The 16482-nt window shown below is 37.2% G+C and overlaps 1 protein-coding gene across 2 annotated transcripts in view; it reads right to left on the bottom strand.

Annotated features, from left to right (window-relative positions):
* Positions 1 to 16244, bottom strand: part of LOC117406662 (cytoplasmic protein NCK2) — a 55162-nt gene extending 38918 nt beyond the window's left edge. The window contains exon 1 of one of the 2 annotated variants that reach the window (XM_034010870.3): positions 15881 to 16244. The gene's annotated coding sequence lies outside the window, so the exon portion shown is untranslated. The remainder of the gene's footprint in view (positions 1 to 15880) is intronic. The other variant, XM_034010869.3, reaches the window with a different exon arrangement.
* Positions 16245 to 16482: the final 238 nt, after the last annotated feature.

The following is a 16482-nucleotide window of genomic DNA, read 5'->3' as shown; positions in this document are numbered from 1 at the left end:
ACTAGACCCAGCATTTATTTGTATATACAGTAATGCATGGGCGCCTTATTCTTTATATAATACAAACATACTACACCACATCTTGAGCGCCAAAGGATAATAATTTTCATTTTCACACCCATATACTGTACTGTAAGCATATTGCATAAGGAACATGGTATTTATGCATGGTCCAGATAATGCTGTTTAGCTGCACTGCTAACCTGCTTTCTCATCTTCCAAGCACACTCTACTTACTCTGTCAAGAATGTCTTCCTTAACAAAGAACTTCAACAGGTTTAAGAGCAAAATAGATGTTTTTTTTTTTTTTTTCCTTCTCTACAGTAAGCTAGGGATTACGATACATGGGCTACATTATTTAACAAAAGAGCTCACATTTAAGAAAAGGGCACAATTAAAAGACATAGTTTAAATCCCTGAAGCTATCTGAAAATCCCAGAAGATAATGTGGAAAGCTATCTGCCAAGTAAAAAAAAAATACCTCTTTATGGGAGGAAAATTACAGTGTATCCATGTGTACAGAACAGTTTATTGCGTCGATTTGCTCCTTCAAGAGGATGAAACAAGACAAACACAAGGACTAAAGGTGGCACACACACAGACAATGACCAAGTGGTTTTCTGGAGACATGATTTTGAAAGCAGCATTCCTTTATAGATGTATTCCTAGTAATGGTGGTTAATATTATTCATGCTAGAAGCAGTGTGCAGACAAAAAAAAAAAAAAAAAACAGATCTCAGTTAACAATAAACAGCTCTGCAAATTGACTCCGCATAGCATGGTTTATTTTTTCCAGTATGCTGCTCACACTTGCCAGACCACTTAAGCTAAGCAATTTTCCAGAATAATGTGTTAACCTGTTAAAGTACAGTAGACGTCCCGATTACTGTGAACAGAAGATGCCAAGCATGTGAACTGAGAATGCACCACACCATGAAATAACCATCCCTATGTTTGTTGACTATGACTACTGTAGTTACTGGTAAAATAACTGCATGAAAAAAATAATAGGATATGTTTAGGGCTGGTTTCATAGAACCTGATTAGAACTAGTCTTGGTCTGTCATATTAGTGTACGGTTTTGTTTTCGTTTTTGTAAATGCAGCAAAAAATAATAGACTGCCACAGCTTTGGCAACAAGGGTGTATTAACCACTGGAAGGTGTTGGTCAAGCTTGGTTTATTGCTCTTGCACAAATTAGTACAGTTTAATTTTTGTCAGTTACTGTATTATAATTATTATTATTACTATTTCTTAGCAGACGCCCTTGTCCAGGGCGACTTACAGTCGTAATAATATTAACTGCTTAAAAAAACTAAACAAACTGAAAACAATGCATAAACAGTGATGATGAAACTGTAATGAGTTTCTAGCTAGCATTTGAGAGACCTGCCACCTGAGTCAGGAGCAAGCACAGACAGGCAACCAATGCCAGTTGGTACAATTAAATAAACAAGCTGCTAAGATACATCTCCCCACCACCACTGCTACAGTATACAAAATGAGTGTGGTCTACATCACAGAAAAGTAGGACACTATCATCAAAATCCACAGCATGTACTGTATATAGAACAGCGCATCAAGATGCATTCGTGCGTGCATGCATACATACAGTAGTTAGGTCAAAAGGAATGTCAGATACGTACTGTATGTTTCTAAACAAGTAAGGGAGCCTCCACTAACCAGGGATACAAAAGGTGGCCATTTTCTGTTTCAGTCATCACATCCTGATGATGTTTTAAAACTGTTGTTAAACACATATGAGGCCTCAATAGAGCTCTCTAAAATGTCCTCTCTAAGTAAAGATGGTACAACCAAGATGTAAGCATTAACCTGTCCCCTTGCCCCAAGTGGATATGAGAAACACCACATTTGTTCTATGTGGTATTAAAGAGGCAGAGTGTTGCAGGGAGAAAAGTTAATAGTTAAGTTCTGCTGCATCAGATGTACTTACTAGAGAGAAGACGTGAGCTCTATAGAGGCCTGTGGAAAAGTGGTTTGCAGTGCGCAGGTGTAGAGGTGATGCGGTGCTCAGGAATAATAGACACAAGACAGTTCACGGTAAAACAGCTCTATATTTGCTGGGTTGCGTGCCGGCAACACTTAAATATCAAGCACGGGCTCTACACAGCAATGTGTATCGCTCCGTGCAAAACAATGGGTTCAGTCCTGAAATAATACGACACGGTATATAACACATACACAAACGCAACACGGCCACAAGTCCACAGTGAGTGCTCTTAGTGTAAGTGGTGAAATACAGATAATGTGCACGGGAGGGAGGTGAAGTCCAGGTTTGGAAACTGGCCCCTTAGCAACAGCTCCCGGATAGTTCAGCCGTCTAACAATGACAAATACAACAGTTACTAGACAGGACAAAACAAACAAAACACTCACGGTTAGTACACAGGTTTTTCCTCGTAGGTCTTTGCGTAACCATAACACAAGGAACAGATTGCTTTGCCACATCCCTCGATATACCTTCAGTCCCGCCCCCTTCGGTAGCAAGTTCAATCACGTCTCCTCCAATCCGTGACTGACACATCGCTTACCGCATTAAGGCGATGACTTCAGGTATTGTGGCTCCGCCCCCTTCTTGGATGGCCGGCTTCCAAAAGACCGCGGAATGAACTGCCAAACCATCCAGTCCAGGGCACACTATTCCTTATACAGCACCCTCACAGGTCGGGAGGGAGATTGTTGACTAGAATTCATTCTCTCTCTGTCACAAGGCCTTAGCGTGCATTTAACTTACGAGTAACAAGAATACACTACAGTAGTTATTTAACTACGATATCTCATACCCATATCAAGTTGCTCTTTAAAGTTCAATATAACATTAAGCATCTGCTTCACCATTTCTTTTGGACAAACTAGCTAGTTTTCAACAAGAAACACGAAACAAGAGAGTTCAGATGTGCTCAGCATTACAATAACTGAACCTTAAAATGCAAACTCTACTTTCTGTAGAAGCCAATGTTTCCCTTTGATCTGTATTAAAAGTACTGTTACACACTCCAGTAGTATGAAAAAATGCATGATACAATGCCATCATGCCTTGACAAAACTATTGAGCCTCAGGCCACAGTTTCTGGTCTGATGTACTGTCAGCCGTTTCTGCAGTTAATTTGAACCTAGCATCATTCTGTGCCAGTGACTTGTGCATTAAGGGAATAAACTCAAAATGCTAATTTTGCAGCAAAAAGAACACACCATATGGTTAGATCTCAAGAAACTTGAATATTTAATGCATACGGTACCAACTGCAACATAACGTAAACCAAATTCAGTATTACAGGAACTCTTATGAAAAGTAATTTCTCTACTCTGATACAATGAAAAAGAAGGGAGGAAACTGCTGCAATTTGTAAAAAAATATGTCAAAAAGTTTGCCTGGAAATCAAATGAGTACCTTCAACTGTGAACCAGTTAGAGAAGTTGGTAATTCAAGAGCATATTAATGTTGCAGGATATCAGGCAGATAATGGATAGCATGTTTTTATAATTAACTAATAAAAACTTGAATATTATCATCCTTTTGTGTTCTGTAAATGAACCTGCTAAACAAGTGCATTTTCAAGCAGCATAAACTACTGTATAATACAAGACAGTGGGTGCTTGTATTAATCAGTAGTTTATGCTGCTTGAAAATACACTTGTTTAGCACTATCTGGAATACTATTTTGTTTTCCTTCTACCACTTTAGAAACACAGCCATGTTAAATTATTGTCTCTCCAAATCTCTTGCAAAGAAAGTAGAATTTTCTGTCAGATTGATTGTAATGGGTCCTTTATGTGTAATTAGCACTTCGTAAAATTACATTAATTCTTTAAACCTAATTTAAATGGTCTCAAAATCAACTCCTGTCCTGGCTTTGTTCCACCAGTTGCCAGTGCACAAGTACATCCATTTTTATAAAGCAATACCTGACATTTCATCCAATTACTTTAAAACCGACTTACACTAGAAGCTAACTGATTGTAAATACAGTATAAGTGCCCAAGAATCTGCACTCAGGGTGAAAGACCTTTCTTTAGCTACGAGGTCATCTAAACTACGGAACTTGATTCCTTATGACATTCAAGACTCCATTTCGGTCACATATTTGAAGTCAAGAAATGCAATTCTTTGACCTGCGACAGCATTCTCTTACTATACAACAGTTATGATGTTTTAATCCCACCAGCCTCATGAGTTCTCCCCGATTAGTCTATCTGCAGTACTGTTGCTGTTCAACCTTTTACCATTTTCTTAATTCCTAATAATTTTCTTCTTTTTGATTTTATAATTGTCACAGTACTTGTAATTGCTCTTGTGTCTTTGTACAGCACCCTGGCATGAATGGCATTATACAAATACAGTACACGCTGTTGTTGCTGTACAATACAATACCATAGGAATGGGATATAAAGCTCAGTGGTTAAAAACGGTGACCGAGTGTGTATTGGAATTGATATGCGTTTAAGCTGCATTTGACCAGCGAACATGGGACCACGTGTCAAATGGTGTAAGTTAAGAAGTTGGACATGACGCCAGTGACGTCAGCAACTTGTTACCAAAGACGCAGCGAGTATCTCTGACAGTGCTGCACAGTATCAGCTTTCTTGGGAAAGCTAGTACTGCAGGCTTACTTTATGAGTGGAATATAAAAACACTAGCAGTAAACATAGCTGTACTCCAAAAAATGAATACCAAGATGAACAACTTTGAAAAAAAAAACCCTGCCAACAAATGCCATCATTGTTGGGGGGGGGGGGGGGGAACAAGCATAAGTAAACAAAATGTTTGACAATCTACAGTGGTTCAAAATGTAAATGGCGTTGAATTGAAGGTTTACATTAATTTAAATTGCAAAATGTCATAATATTTTGCAATGCCTGCTAGTTACTGACTACAAAGGCACATAAGCCATCCCTGACAATGGTAATTTCTCATCAGATTCATGCAGTGCTTGAAAACCAAATACTGTACATGCTACAGATCGTTGTCAGATTTCCTGAATCAAATCAGTCAAAATCATTGTTCAAAGCAGTCATAATGTATGTATGTATGTATGTAATTATATATATATATATATATATATATATATATATATATATATATATATTATATATATATATATATATATATATTATATATATATAATATATATATATATATACACACATACACACACACACATTTACAGTACAAATGACATGAGCAATATCTTTAGTTTAGCTTTGAATAAATGCATAAATAAATCATAACAGCAAATTCAAAGCAGACATACTGGTTTATGGCAGAAATTCTAGGTTCAGCAAGTAACAAAACCCTGGACAGATGACCAGAGTGAAAGAGATACTGTTCTAACCTTTCACCCCTAGTGTTTTATGACAGCTCATTACCAAAATAAATCTGGGGGCCTCCACTCTCTCCTCTAAGGAGACTCAGTAGTTTTGTGACTAAACTAGACAATACCTTGCAGTTCAGAACAATAGGCCAATTAGCGACAAGGAAGCCGATAGGCGACTGTGGGACCTTAACAAAAATACCCAGATCTGTGAATCATCACACAGCATTGACCGCAGAAAGTTTTATCACAATTGGATAAGACGTTCTCTTACTATTTGTAAAAATTTGTCAAGTACAGACAAGACGGTTGGACGGACAAACTGACTGACTAACATCCTCTTTATACAAGAAGTTGTGAAACAATTGTTCCATTACAAATTCTAATCTAACTGCTTATGACAGAAGGCTTTTTATTGCCTTGTCAATCAGTAATGTACTATAATTGCTTTCCACTTCATTTGCAGTACTGGGCCATTAATTAATATGTGTGTCTTTGTGATAGAGAACCATTGCATTTTTCAAAGGAAACTGTCAGAAGTCTTGAAGTACTGTACAACTATCAGGAGGGTTACATTAAGCATTAGACATTAAATGAAGGCTGCCTTGAATGTACGAGGTGGATAAAATCCACGAAGGAGGCAGTTGTCTCCAAGCATACTCAACGTGTCCGCTAGTTATTTCTGTGACAAGTTCCTAGAATGTCTCCTCACTTGGTATTCAGTCATTTAGCAGCAGGCTGTATTGGGCTGGAGCTTTTGTGACATTGTGATGTTGTGTCTGAACATTTGAGCTACAGCTGTTCAATATAATAATATCAGTTGAAGAGTAGATTTCATTTGACTTGTACTGAACTCTGCCAGTATGAAGAAATCTGCCAGTCATGGATTAGCGTGGCATGTGGACTAGCAGACAGGAATCACAGTAAAACACTTTTATTTTCTTTAAAAAAAAACACAAGTTTACAAAGTTGTATTAGTTATATGTACACCAGTGTGTGAATCTGAAGCAACCTGTTATGAATGTGTAGGTATTGGAAATATGTCATTTTAGAAGTAAAGGGGTTAAACTAAAGCATTTTGGAGCTTGTGAATAAGCAAAGCTCCACTCTGTCAATCTGGTAAAAAACATCCTGATCCAGAGCCCCGTTTGTGAATTCTCTCCAAGCACAATTACACACTTGCTCACTTAAGAATACAACACAACTGTAATCTTCCAAGAACACAAGGCAAGACATTTACAAACCAATGTAGAGTTCAGTAGCGTACTTACAAAACATTATTTAATCCAACAAAGCTTTTCATGTCGGTTCTAAAGGGTTCCAAATCCCAGTAAATAAAGCCAATGAAATAAAATGCTGGCATACAAAAGGTTGGTTTATGGCATGTTTAATTTAGAATTACAAAAAAAAAAAAATCTAATTACTTAACAACTCCCTTAGTAACATGCCATTTAAAAAAAAAAATGCAAACGAATGTATACAGGTCAGGGACAGGTTTCCTTTATTCATCACTCTGACATTTTTATATAAATGCTTTACAGCATTTTTCAAACCATCCTTTCTCAATCTTAAGGGGATGTTGGTCTATACAATTTTACCAAAGGGAAGATACATGGGTCACTTATTCCTCTAGAAAAATATTCACCTCATGTTTGTCCACCCACTGTGCACACAAAAGCTTACAGGATATATTTATGTTGTTTTGTGTGCACACAAACCAAACTTTAATCACTGATTAAAATGGCTCGGCACAGCTGCCCAAGAGGACACCTTATGTCGACTCTAGAAGGTACCTGACCGTAAACATCTGTTATTTCTTGTTGATGTCTCCAATTAGTGGAGAAAATAGTTAAAAGCCAAATCTCTCAGCTTTAACTTGGCTGTATGCCAGTGTGTTGCAGTGACTGAAGATGAAAAGCATGTTGGGAGGCGCAGAGGTTTTGTAAGAATATCCAGCAGTTCAGACCCACTGGGCAAGAAAGTGTGAACCAGCTTCAGCTTTACTGGAACCGGTCCAGAACTCAATGCATACTTACATCTTATTCTAAAGGGTGTGGCCATATATAAGGAAAGAAATTTGGCACATCGTAATAATGCAATAGAGCTGAACCATGTGAAGACCTGAAGCAGATTTTACTTGGTTGGCTGAATAATTGTTATAAGTACGACTGGCAAAGGAGCATGACAGCAATGTATTTGTATTTCAGACTGTTACTGCAGCCGATCAATGAAGACATGGGCTGGCAGAGCATAGTCCCATCACAAAGACCACCATCAATGCTCATAGTGAGCAAGCTGTATGAACCAGAATGCACGGATGGATGGATTGAGACTGTAGCCAGAACATTGAACACCATTTCATTTTACAGTAAAGCAATAGTGAAAAAGGGGACCAGCAACATTCAGACTGATGGAAACCCACTAGTGGTGCAACAATTAATCGATGCATCGACTATTGATCATCTGTCCTTAAATTTCCAGAGTTTCGATTACATATTGGCAAATTGATGGACCAAATTAGAACCCAGTTTGAAGTCTCCTGTTGCCTGTTTGCATTAAAACCTTGAGTGTGCTTCCTTTAGTGCTATTACGGTAAATAAACAAGGTCTGCATGTTGCTAGAATATGCACTTTAGGCCTCTAGATTCGCATTGGATATACCCTGTGTAAAATGAGTTGAGTTGCTTCACTGTTAGTCTATGCATTTATTTGCACAAAAAATTACAACACAGCATATACCTTTTATGTTATGTATAATCATTTCAAAAGAATGCCAATATTAAATCTACTGATTACCTTCTTTTGTTTCAAAGTATGTTGTGTTTGGATTATATGGCAATATTACACAAAAAGAAGCTGAATTTAGTACAGTAGTTAAATTAGTCAGGATTTGTGAGATTAATGAAAATCTTTTGCTTTAGGGGCTCCCAAGTGGCGCATCCAGTAAAAGCGCTTCATGTTGAGTGCAGGATGTGCCCTATAGCCAGGCTATGTCACGGCTGACCCTGACCGGGGGTTCCTACTTGGCGTCACACAATTGGCCGAGGGCCGCCCACGTAGGGAGGGCTCAGGTCTGCAGGGGAATCCACAGTTCACCGCGCATCAGCGACCCGTGTGGCCGATAGGGCGCCTGTGGTTTTGCAGTGACGCCTCCAGATCTGTGTTGTCCTCTGGCACTATTGGTCTGGTGGCTTCACTGTGGATTCGCAGTGCGAAAAATGACGGATTAGCAGGCGCACGTTTCGGAGGACGCATGTTCCAGCCACCATTTCCTTTTTTGTTTAACTATTATGCACAACAGTATTGTTAGTGATTGGATCTTGTTTAAAAAAACAAAAATTTGGATCCGCTTATATGTCTGTAACAGTTTGAAGTCCATTACTGATCAGTATAATGACAATATAATATGCTTTTATAAAAGCACAACAGGCTGGTGGATAGTGGATCAAATGAGAATGATGGTCTTATGCAAAACAGTTACAAGCAGGTACAGTAGAGTTTCACAGTATGGCTGTCTTTAGCATCTGTCTAACATTCTGCAACAGTGTACTGCTCCCACCCAGTTTAAAAGGCTTTGTACAGTACAGGACTAGTTGAATTGCATCACATTTTAGCGCAGAAAAATGTTCCAGCAGCACACAACAATTCAACATGGGGTTTCCTCTCACAAATTCACGCTCTGTGCTGTACTGAAGGTTAGAATTTACAAAACGGGGTTTTAGCTGCTTACTTTATCTGCTGGTTTGTCTGATAAGAATGCAGTCCTGCAATTGTATAAAATGACACCCTTGACTAACAAATCCAACCCATGGTGTTACAAATTGAGCTCCTGCGGTTTTCTTTTCTTCAGTCCCAGGAAGTAACAGCACTTGTCCTGATGCAGCTCTTTTAAAGGCAGAAGGCATTATTCATTTATTTATTTCGGCTGAATGCCTTTTAAATGCCTAAATTGATTGGCGCCTCTCCTTGGATTTCTTCTGCTTGTATCGATATACCTGGAGGCCAGCTCTGAGCTGTAACATGAAGAAAGTACACCATGATGACCAGCAGAAAAAAAAGTACAGCTAATTACAGCAGCTAAATAATTAACTTTTGAATACTGTAAGCAATCAGCCATAATATCTAGCAGCTCACAAACACTAAAGGTCTCAGAAACAAATGCTGTGCTGCACCAATTCTACTAGCGATCTGGGATTTCACTGATAAAAAAACAAAACTTTATTTATTCTTTTTATGGAACAGTAATGATCTTCCAAGGTTTAGAACACAAAGTTAATAAGTAACTAGTATTATCAAGCAATAAATTAATTGCAGTGGCAAATATAAAAGTTTAGCTACAGTACAATGCCCTTGTAAGTGTCTTTCCATGAAGATTTTGATTTGAATGAAATCCATTTTTTCTGCTTGACGTTAAATTTCAGTACGTTTCTCTTTCTATGAACAGTCTCTGAATGTAAAACACTAAAGAGCAGCCCTCTCCACCAATTACATCCTTTTGAAATGATTCCTGGTTTCTTAAATTGAATCCCCCGTGGTATGGTTAGAATCAGGACTATGAATTGTGTCCTACAGTTAAACTTGTGTCACTCTGAAGTGACTTAAAATAATATATTTTTAACAATCATCTGGGACAATTCACAGCAAAATGTTAATATTAAAACAACTGGGGAAACCTTAGCTAGAATTATTACCAAATTAAAACATTGAATTTTCAGATGTACACATGAACATAACAAGGGACCAATGTATTATTATTAGCATACCTTGTGTCGTGAATACTAATCAATTACATAAAGCTTTCACTTTCACAGTTTAACTAAATGCATGACATTGGCTATGTTTACAATGACTTCTGGCACCCAGAAGGGAACGTTCTTTTTTTAGAATTGTAATGTCACTGTCATTGTGCTATAATGTACTTTTCCAGATTTCGGAAATACGCGCCCCAAGCAGGGAATGCCTAGTGGGGCAAATTACAATCACAACATACTTTTCCGAATAATGTCAAAGCAGGTTAATCTGTTTATACTGTACAGTTTTTATGAATATAAAATCGAGATATACACAGCTCCAGACTTGTTGATAAACCACTAAAATATCACCAGCTATCCAAACTCTCCATGTAGCACAATCAACACAGCTTTTGCTTAGGATCCTGGAGATCACAGCATTGAATCCTGCTTTTGAAAAGTATTTTAATACAAAAAAAGGTAGTTCTCTTATTATAATTATTATAGTTATAACCTCTCTTTGAAAATGGAATTGGAGTTAAAAATCATCTGTCTTTTACCAGACATTTTGTTTCAACTAGAAATTGAAGCTCTTGATACTGATAATCGCATTGCTGAGTGGGGGCGGTCTCCGTTTTGCACAATCAATACAGAATTTGCTTAGATTTTTTCTCAGGAATAAAAGCGCTACACTCATAGCATGATACCTCTATTGTCATTATAAATATAGCCATTATATTCTGTTACCACATCAAAAGCAATAAAATACTGCAACTATAGCTATTGAGTTACAAAGTTCATTTGGCATGTCTCTGCATTTAAAAAGACATATGCTGAAATTTTTATCATTCTTTTTTTTTTTCATAAGTAAATGTAGTGCCTGTTGATTACTTAAGAAGATGTCTAGCCAGTTGACTTCCCCAAACTCTGTGTCGTACCATAGGGACTCACATTCATAATCCTGTCAAGGGGGCATGCGGTTGAAGCTATTCCCATTTTTTTATTCTGCTGTCTTACAATATCATGTTCCCTACCCTGTCTGTGCATTTCTTATTCCTCTTGTTATTCTCCAGCAATTTTGTTACTCTCGCTTTCTTTGTAATAAACAGGTGGATGGTACTGTGTTTAAGGGTGATGTGTTATTTACAGCAAAAACAGCACTGACATATTAGAATGCCATTTAGTAGAGATGTATGATTAATTATTAATAATAATAATAATAATAATAATAATAATAATAATAATAGAACTCTAGTTACTGTATATGTTTTTTTGTCGCTTGCAACTTTCTTCCCAGGTTCCCACAAGTTAAATAAATAAAAATGTACAGGCTTAGCAAGTTATAGTGATTGAGGGAATGTGACCTTCATTCCTGTCATCCCTACCGATTCACAAACAAGCTCTCCCGGTTCCTAGTCCTCAGCTCGAACCGCAAGGGTCCAGTAAAGAGGATCACATTTGTTATAAAGTCTTTAAATAATGAGTACTGTAGGAACATTAAAAAGGACAAGAATTTGAGACTTAGAATTGATTTGTAGAAACTCCTGTAGCGTAAACTGATGTTTCTAAACAAGACGTACCTGTACCACTGACTGTTACCGATTCACTTAGGTTCTGTGATCAATGTTCTCTTTCAAAGCTGATTAACAGTGCAATGGTATACTAGTAGTGGCTACAGTATACTGTACAGTAGAGACTGCAATTATACAGAACATTCTTCATGTATAAAAATGGAAAGAAGGAACAAAGTTGTTTTTCACTTTAGAGCTGTGGTTTTCATCAGATCACTGCTAAAATGCGGTCAGGGAGGTGTTTCCTCCCTCCCTTTGTGGCTGACTGAAAAAAAGTGTAATAGGGTAGGTGTTTGTGCATGGAAAAGGGGAGCTGTTTCAAGGGTTCTCCAAGCACTGACTTAAGGGTTTGAGCAGCCCTCCTCGGTCCTGTCCACTTGATCTGGAATGTCTGGAAGCTCTGATGGTATTAAAGTTAGACTCTATGGGACTGTCATGCATGTTTGTCCACACCTGCTAGAGCCCCCATGCTTTGTTTGCCAGACAGCATATGTCCCTTTCAACATGAAATCCACTTATTTTGCTTTACCGAGACTGTGTAAGCATAGGAAGACGAATGCATCCATACTTACAAGGAGGAGTGGGCTGCATTGTAGTGTTTAAAAAAAATACTACATCTTAATTACTTTAATATATATTTTTTAAAATAGGCTTCATGTGTTTTCTAAAAATAAAATTACAAAGCGGACCAGCACAGTGATGGGATGTATTTGGCACATCATTTTATAGCTGCACAGCTGGGTTCAAGGGCCTCAACCTGCTGGTTAGACGTGCCGTCGAAAACATGAAAACTAATAATATCATAGTATCATAGTGAAGATCTACAACAAACAGCTACAGTACACTCCCCCAGCCTTCTCTCATTACTTTCTGATGAGAACAGCACACTGTACAGCTATGGCCAAAAGTATATGAACATCATTTTATATCACATAATCAAAGAAACTACAAAATGATATTGAAGTCTACCGGAAGCCATAATAGTAGTACAGTATTTCATGATAGATTTCAAAATTTCACATTTATTTTGTATGTGGGTACATTTTGACCTTCGAAGGTTCGGAACACATTACCGAAGGAAGGTTCGAACCTTCGATGGTAGTAATTTCCATAATTTACTGGTGACATCACCATAACTACTTGTTTATATTTGATTGAAAATCCTATTAGTTTTACAGGTAATCCATATAAATAGTTGAAATATATGTTATATAGAACAGTAATCATGTTTTTACAATTAAATAAAAATACACGTTGTTTATTTACACATAAGCTTGAATTGCAGCAACACTAATTGCAGCAACACTAACTGCAGCGGACTTAAAATTAATTTAACAGTCACCGTTCCAAGCAGGTTATCAGTTACAGTCACATTTTACTACTAGTAAAAATACCCCCCAGTGCTTTGGATATTATACCCTGCCATACACGGCAGTGGCACCATATAGAGTTGCTATGTATAATGATTTGGTAGCGGAATTTAATACAACAACTTTTGTTTATGTAATATGCATTATACAAATTAAAAGATCGAATTGTGCATGCGAGTGACATTTAATGTGTGCTTTATAGCATTCACACATTGTCAAACGGTTTCTGTTAACAGAAAAAAAACCATACTGTGCGAAAATGCAACTTGACTACCCTTCGAAGGTTTAAAACTTCGAATTTCTGGCTAGTGAACGAACCTTCGAACATTCAAACACAGCTCTACAAAGCGGTATGTAATTCAATATGTTAATGTAACATTATTCAGCATGTTTCATTCGACATTATGAAGCAAAATTAGTTCAATCTATAGGGTGATGCAAAACCTTTAGACAAGCAAGTAACATGGCCAGTTTGTTTGCTACCCCCTGGGTTGTTCTTGGAAACGGGGTGTATATAATACTTATAATAATGTTTTAATTAAAATATATGTTAAATACAGTGTGTTGGCAAAATATCACCTAATTTTAACTTCATTAGTGGATATTTCAATACAGTATTACTCAATATTATAGTAGCAAGTTCTTAAATAAAAAATAAAAAATAAATCCTATTGGATCACTTCCAAAATATTCTATTCCTATTAGGCTTGCATAGCACAGAAGTGATTTTTCCAGCACTAGCTATTGTTTTACAGAAACTCAGCAGGGGAGTACCAATCAGGAGTTTACTTTGTGTTCTTAAATTACATCATAATGTGCATTTCCTCAAATCACTTTCAACAGTGAACGCAAGGTACGGTGGAAACGGTGGAAACAAACCTGCTGGGTTTCAGTCCAAAAACACATGTCTAAAAATCGTAATTTTTGCCAAAGTTTCCTGGTAGCAGTGGTTTATTCAGCCTGTATCCCCACAGATCCCCACATCCAAGCACACTTAAGAAACTGCCCACTATGACTCTAAAAGACAAACGGCTCTCATCTCTGATACAGCACATCACAAGTCTGACAAAGATTCATCTTTTAATTTAAACACGTTTGTAAATCAGATGCATTTAGGCTTAAGCTAAATTGCTACAAACTCATTGTTACACACTTCAAAACAAAAATACATCAATAAGTGAAGCTGAAAAAGCTGTAAATGCTGCTGTCTGTGAAACTGAGCACAGTAAAGAAAGTAATTTTAAAAGTCATTCCCGGGAGATAAAATAAAATGTTTAATTAACAATAACAACCTAACGTAATACAAAAATAATGATTTCTGAAGACAATGTGATTTTTGACTTTACAGTACATCATGTTTCTACTAAATCTACTTTTTCTTCACTGTTACTGAATCATAAATCAGAACGTTATGTTTCTCATGGCTTGTCTCCTCAAGAAAAAGCACTACTATTAATACACCGATACTGGTCTATTGTATCCAATGTATCTACTGTATGAATGTTTCAAATAAGTACTATATAGAACGAGCACACAGGCTTGTTTGTATAATTATTTTGTCTTGAGGCACCCAGGTAACAGTATTATATAATAGGAAGGGTATTAAGGAACCAGCAAAGCAATCCACCACTTAAAATGTAATTTATTTCCTGTATTTCAATCATGCCTGTTATTGCATCACTGTGTGGGAGTTAATAAATATCTATATAAACTGTGCATACATATCCAAACAGTAATAATATTTATTTGTATTGCATATTTACTCAAACACGAATACATATTCAAATTGTTTCTGTTATATTTGCATCCACTTACCTGTAACTGGATATTAAAATTCTGATATTAATTGGATACCTGTTAATGTTATACTAGGACACTAGTTGCAAACAGCATCAAGATCTAGATCTGTGTCTCCAACTTGTTTTGGTAAAGAATGTAACTATTTTAAGTGTTTAAAATGTTTCTCAGTAAACAAAGGATTGTTGTACAGTGTAAGAAATGGTCATCCATTTAAAGTGAAACAGCATTTCTTTGCAAATCTGGGGGACTGTTACATGCTCATATCTTCGCCATTACAGTCAAGACATTTCCTGTGTACTATACTACTAGGGGACCACCAAGATAATGGTTTTCACAATATTTGGCAATGTAAAATAGTAGGTGCATGTGTTTATAATTGCCTATATCGGTTTAACAACGAACAGTTTCAGTTTCCTGTTGTTCAAAAATAATTCTCGAATGAAAACTAGAAAAAAAAGTGAGACTGGTGCGTTTTGTATACTTACAGTATTATACACTACGGCAAATTGGGAACGTGTTTATTTAATACAGTCCCACATACAAAAAATAAAACATATAATATATATAGCTATATAATTACTGTATAGAACATGTATACGTACACATACAGTGTACATGATTTAAGAGAAACAAAACATCAATAATGTCTTTGAAACAAGGCGTAATAAACATACACTTTCTTTACAGCCGTGAAAGAGTTTTCCACAAAAAAGCAGGTGTCAGACAAAAAGAAAAAACCATAAGAATGGACAGACTTCGCTTAAACCAACATCACACTTCCCAACGCCATCATCACCTCATCTCGAATCCCACATCTATTGTGGCTGCACAGCACACAACAAAGCCCGACATGCAAAACCAGCGCTCGCCACTGAAACAATTAAATGGGATGGTCAATTTTAATAACAGGGTTTTACAGTCTTGCCACTGTAGGCCCCGAATCCAGTGGAAATACTTGGTTATTAAACACAGCAGGAGCCCCATCAGCTCTGGACGGGATTTGTGAATGAATCGAAAACACAGCAAAGCACGGGCAGCACCAGCTTATGCAACCACACCAACTTTATTCTTACTTACCCGTTTTTTTTTTTCGTCCCCTTCTTACCTTGTTTTAACTTCGCGGGATTCACTGGTCAGGTCAGGCGCGTGTGACGATGGATAAAATGGTTCTCTCTTTATGGTGTTTTTTTTTTTTTTTTTTTAATGTGTTGATAACAAATATATATTAAAAAAAAGAAAAGAAATCCGTTTTCAAAACCTCCTTTCCAGGCCCTGCAACTCCTCTCTCTCTCGCTCGCTCGCTACCTTCTCAGCTCAGCCCACTTGCCTGCTCGATGACGTCATTGCTGACAACGGGCTGAGAGAGTGCTGGAGTACCGACGGGACTGCTGGGGAGCATCTCGGAGTGAGACAGCTCCGCTGTACACAGAGTCCAGTGCTGTCGAATTTGTGCTTCAGTCATCCCTCCGGTAAAGAAGGTCTAAAAAGAAATACTGGTTGAGGAGATGGATAAGAAAAAAAAGGTCTTTTTAAAATGCCTTTACTGTAAAGTACTAAAGTCAATGGTTCGTTATCTACATTCCTAAATCGATATACTTTCTGTAAACCTATTCCAGGATTATAAATACCTGCTGGATGCCCAATAAGAGGCCAGTTGTTATGATTCCCAACTCCAGTTT

This window comes from Acipenser ruthenus, chromosome 8, assembly GCF_902713425.1.
Source record: "Acipenser ruthenus chromosome 8, fAciRut3.2 maternal haplotype, whole genome shotgun sequence".
Classification (NCBI taxonomy): domain Eukaryota; kingdom Metazoa; phylum Chordata; class Actinopteri; order Acipenseriformes; family Acipenseridae; genus Acipenser; species Acipenser ruthenus.
The sequence above is the reverse complement of the archived record's forward strand: the minus strand, read 5'-3'. Positions and strand labels throughout refer to the sequence as shown.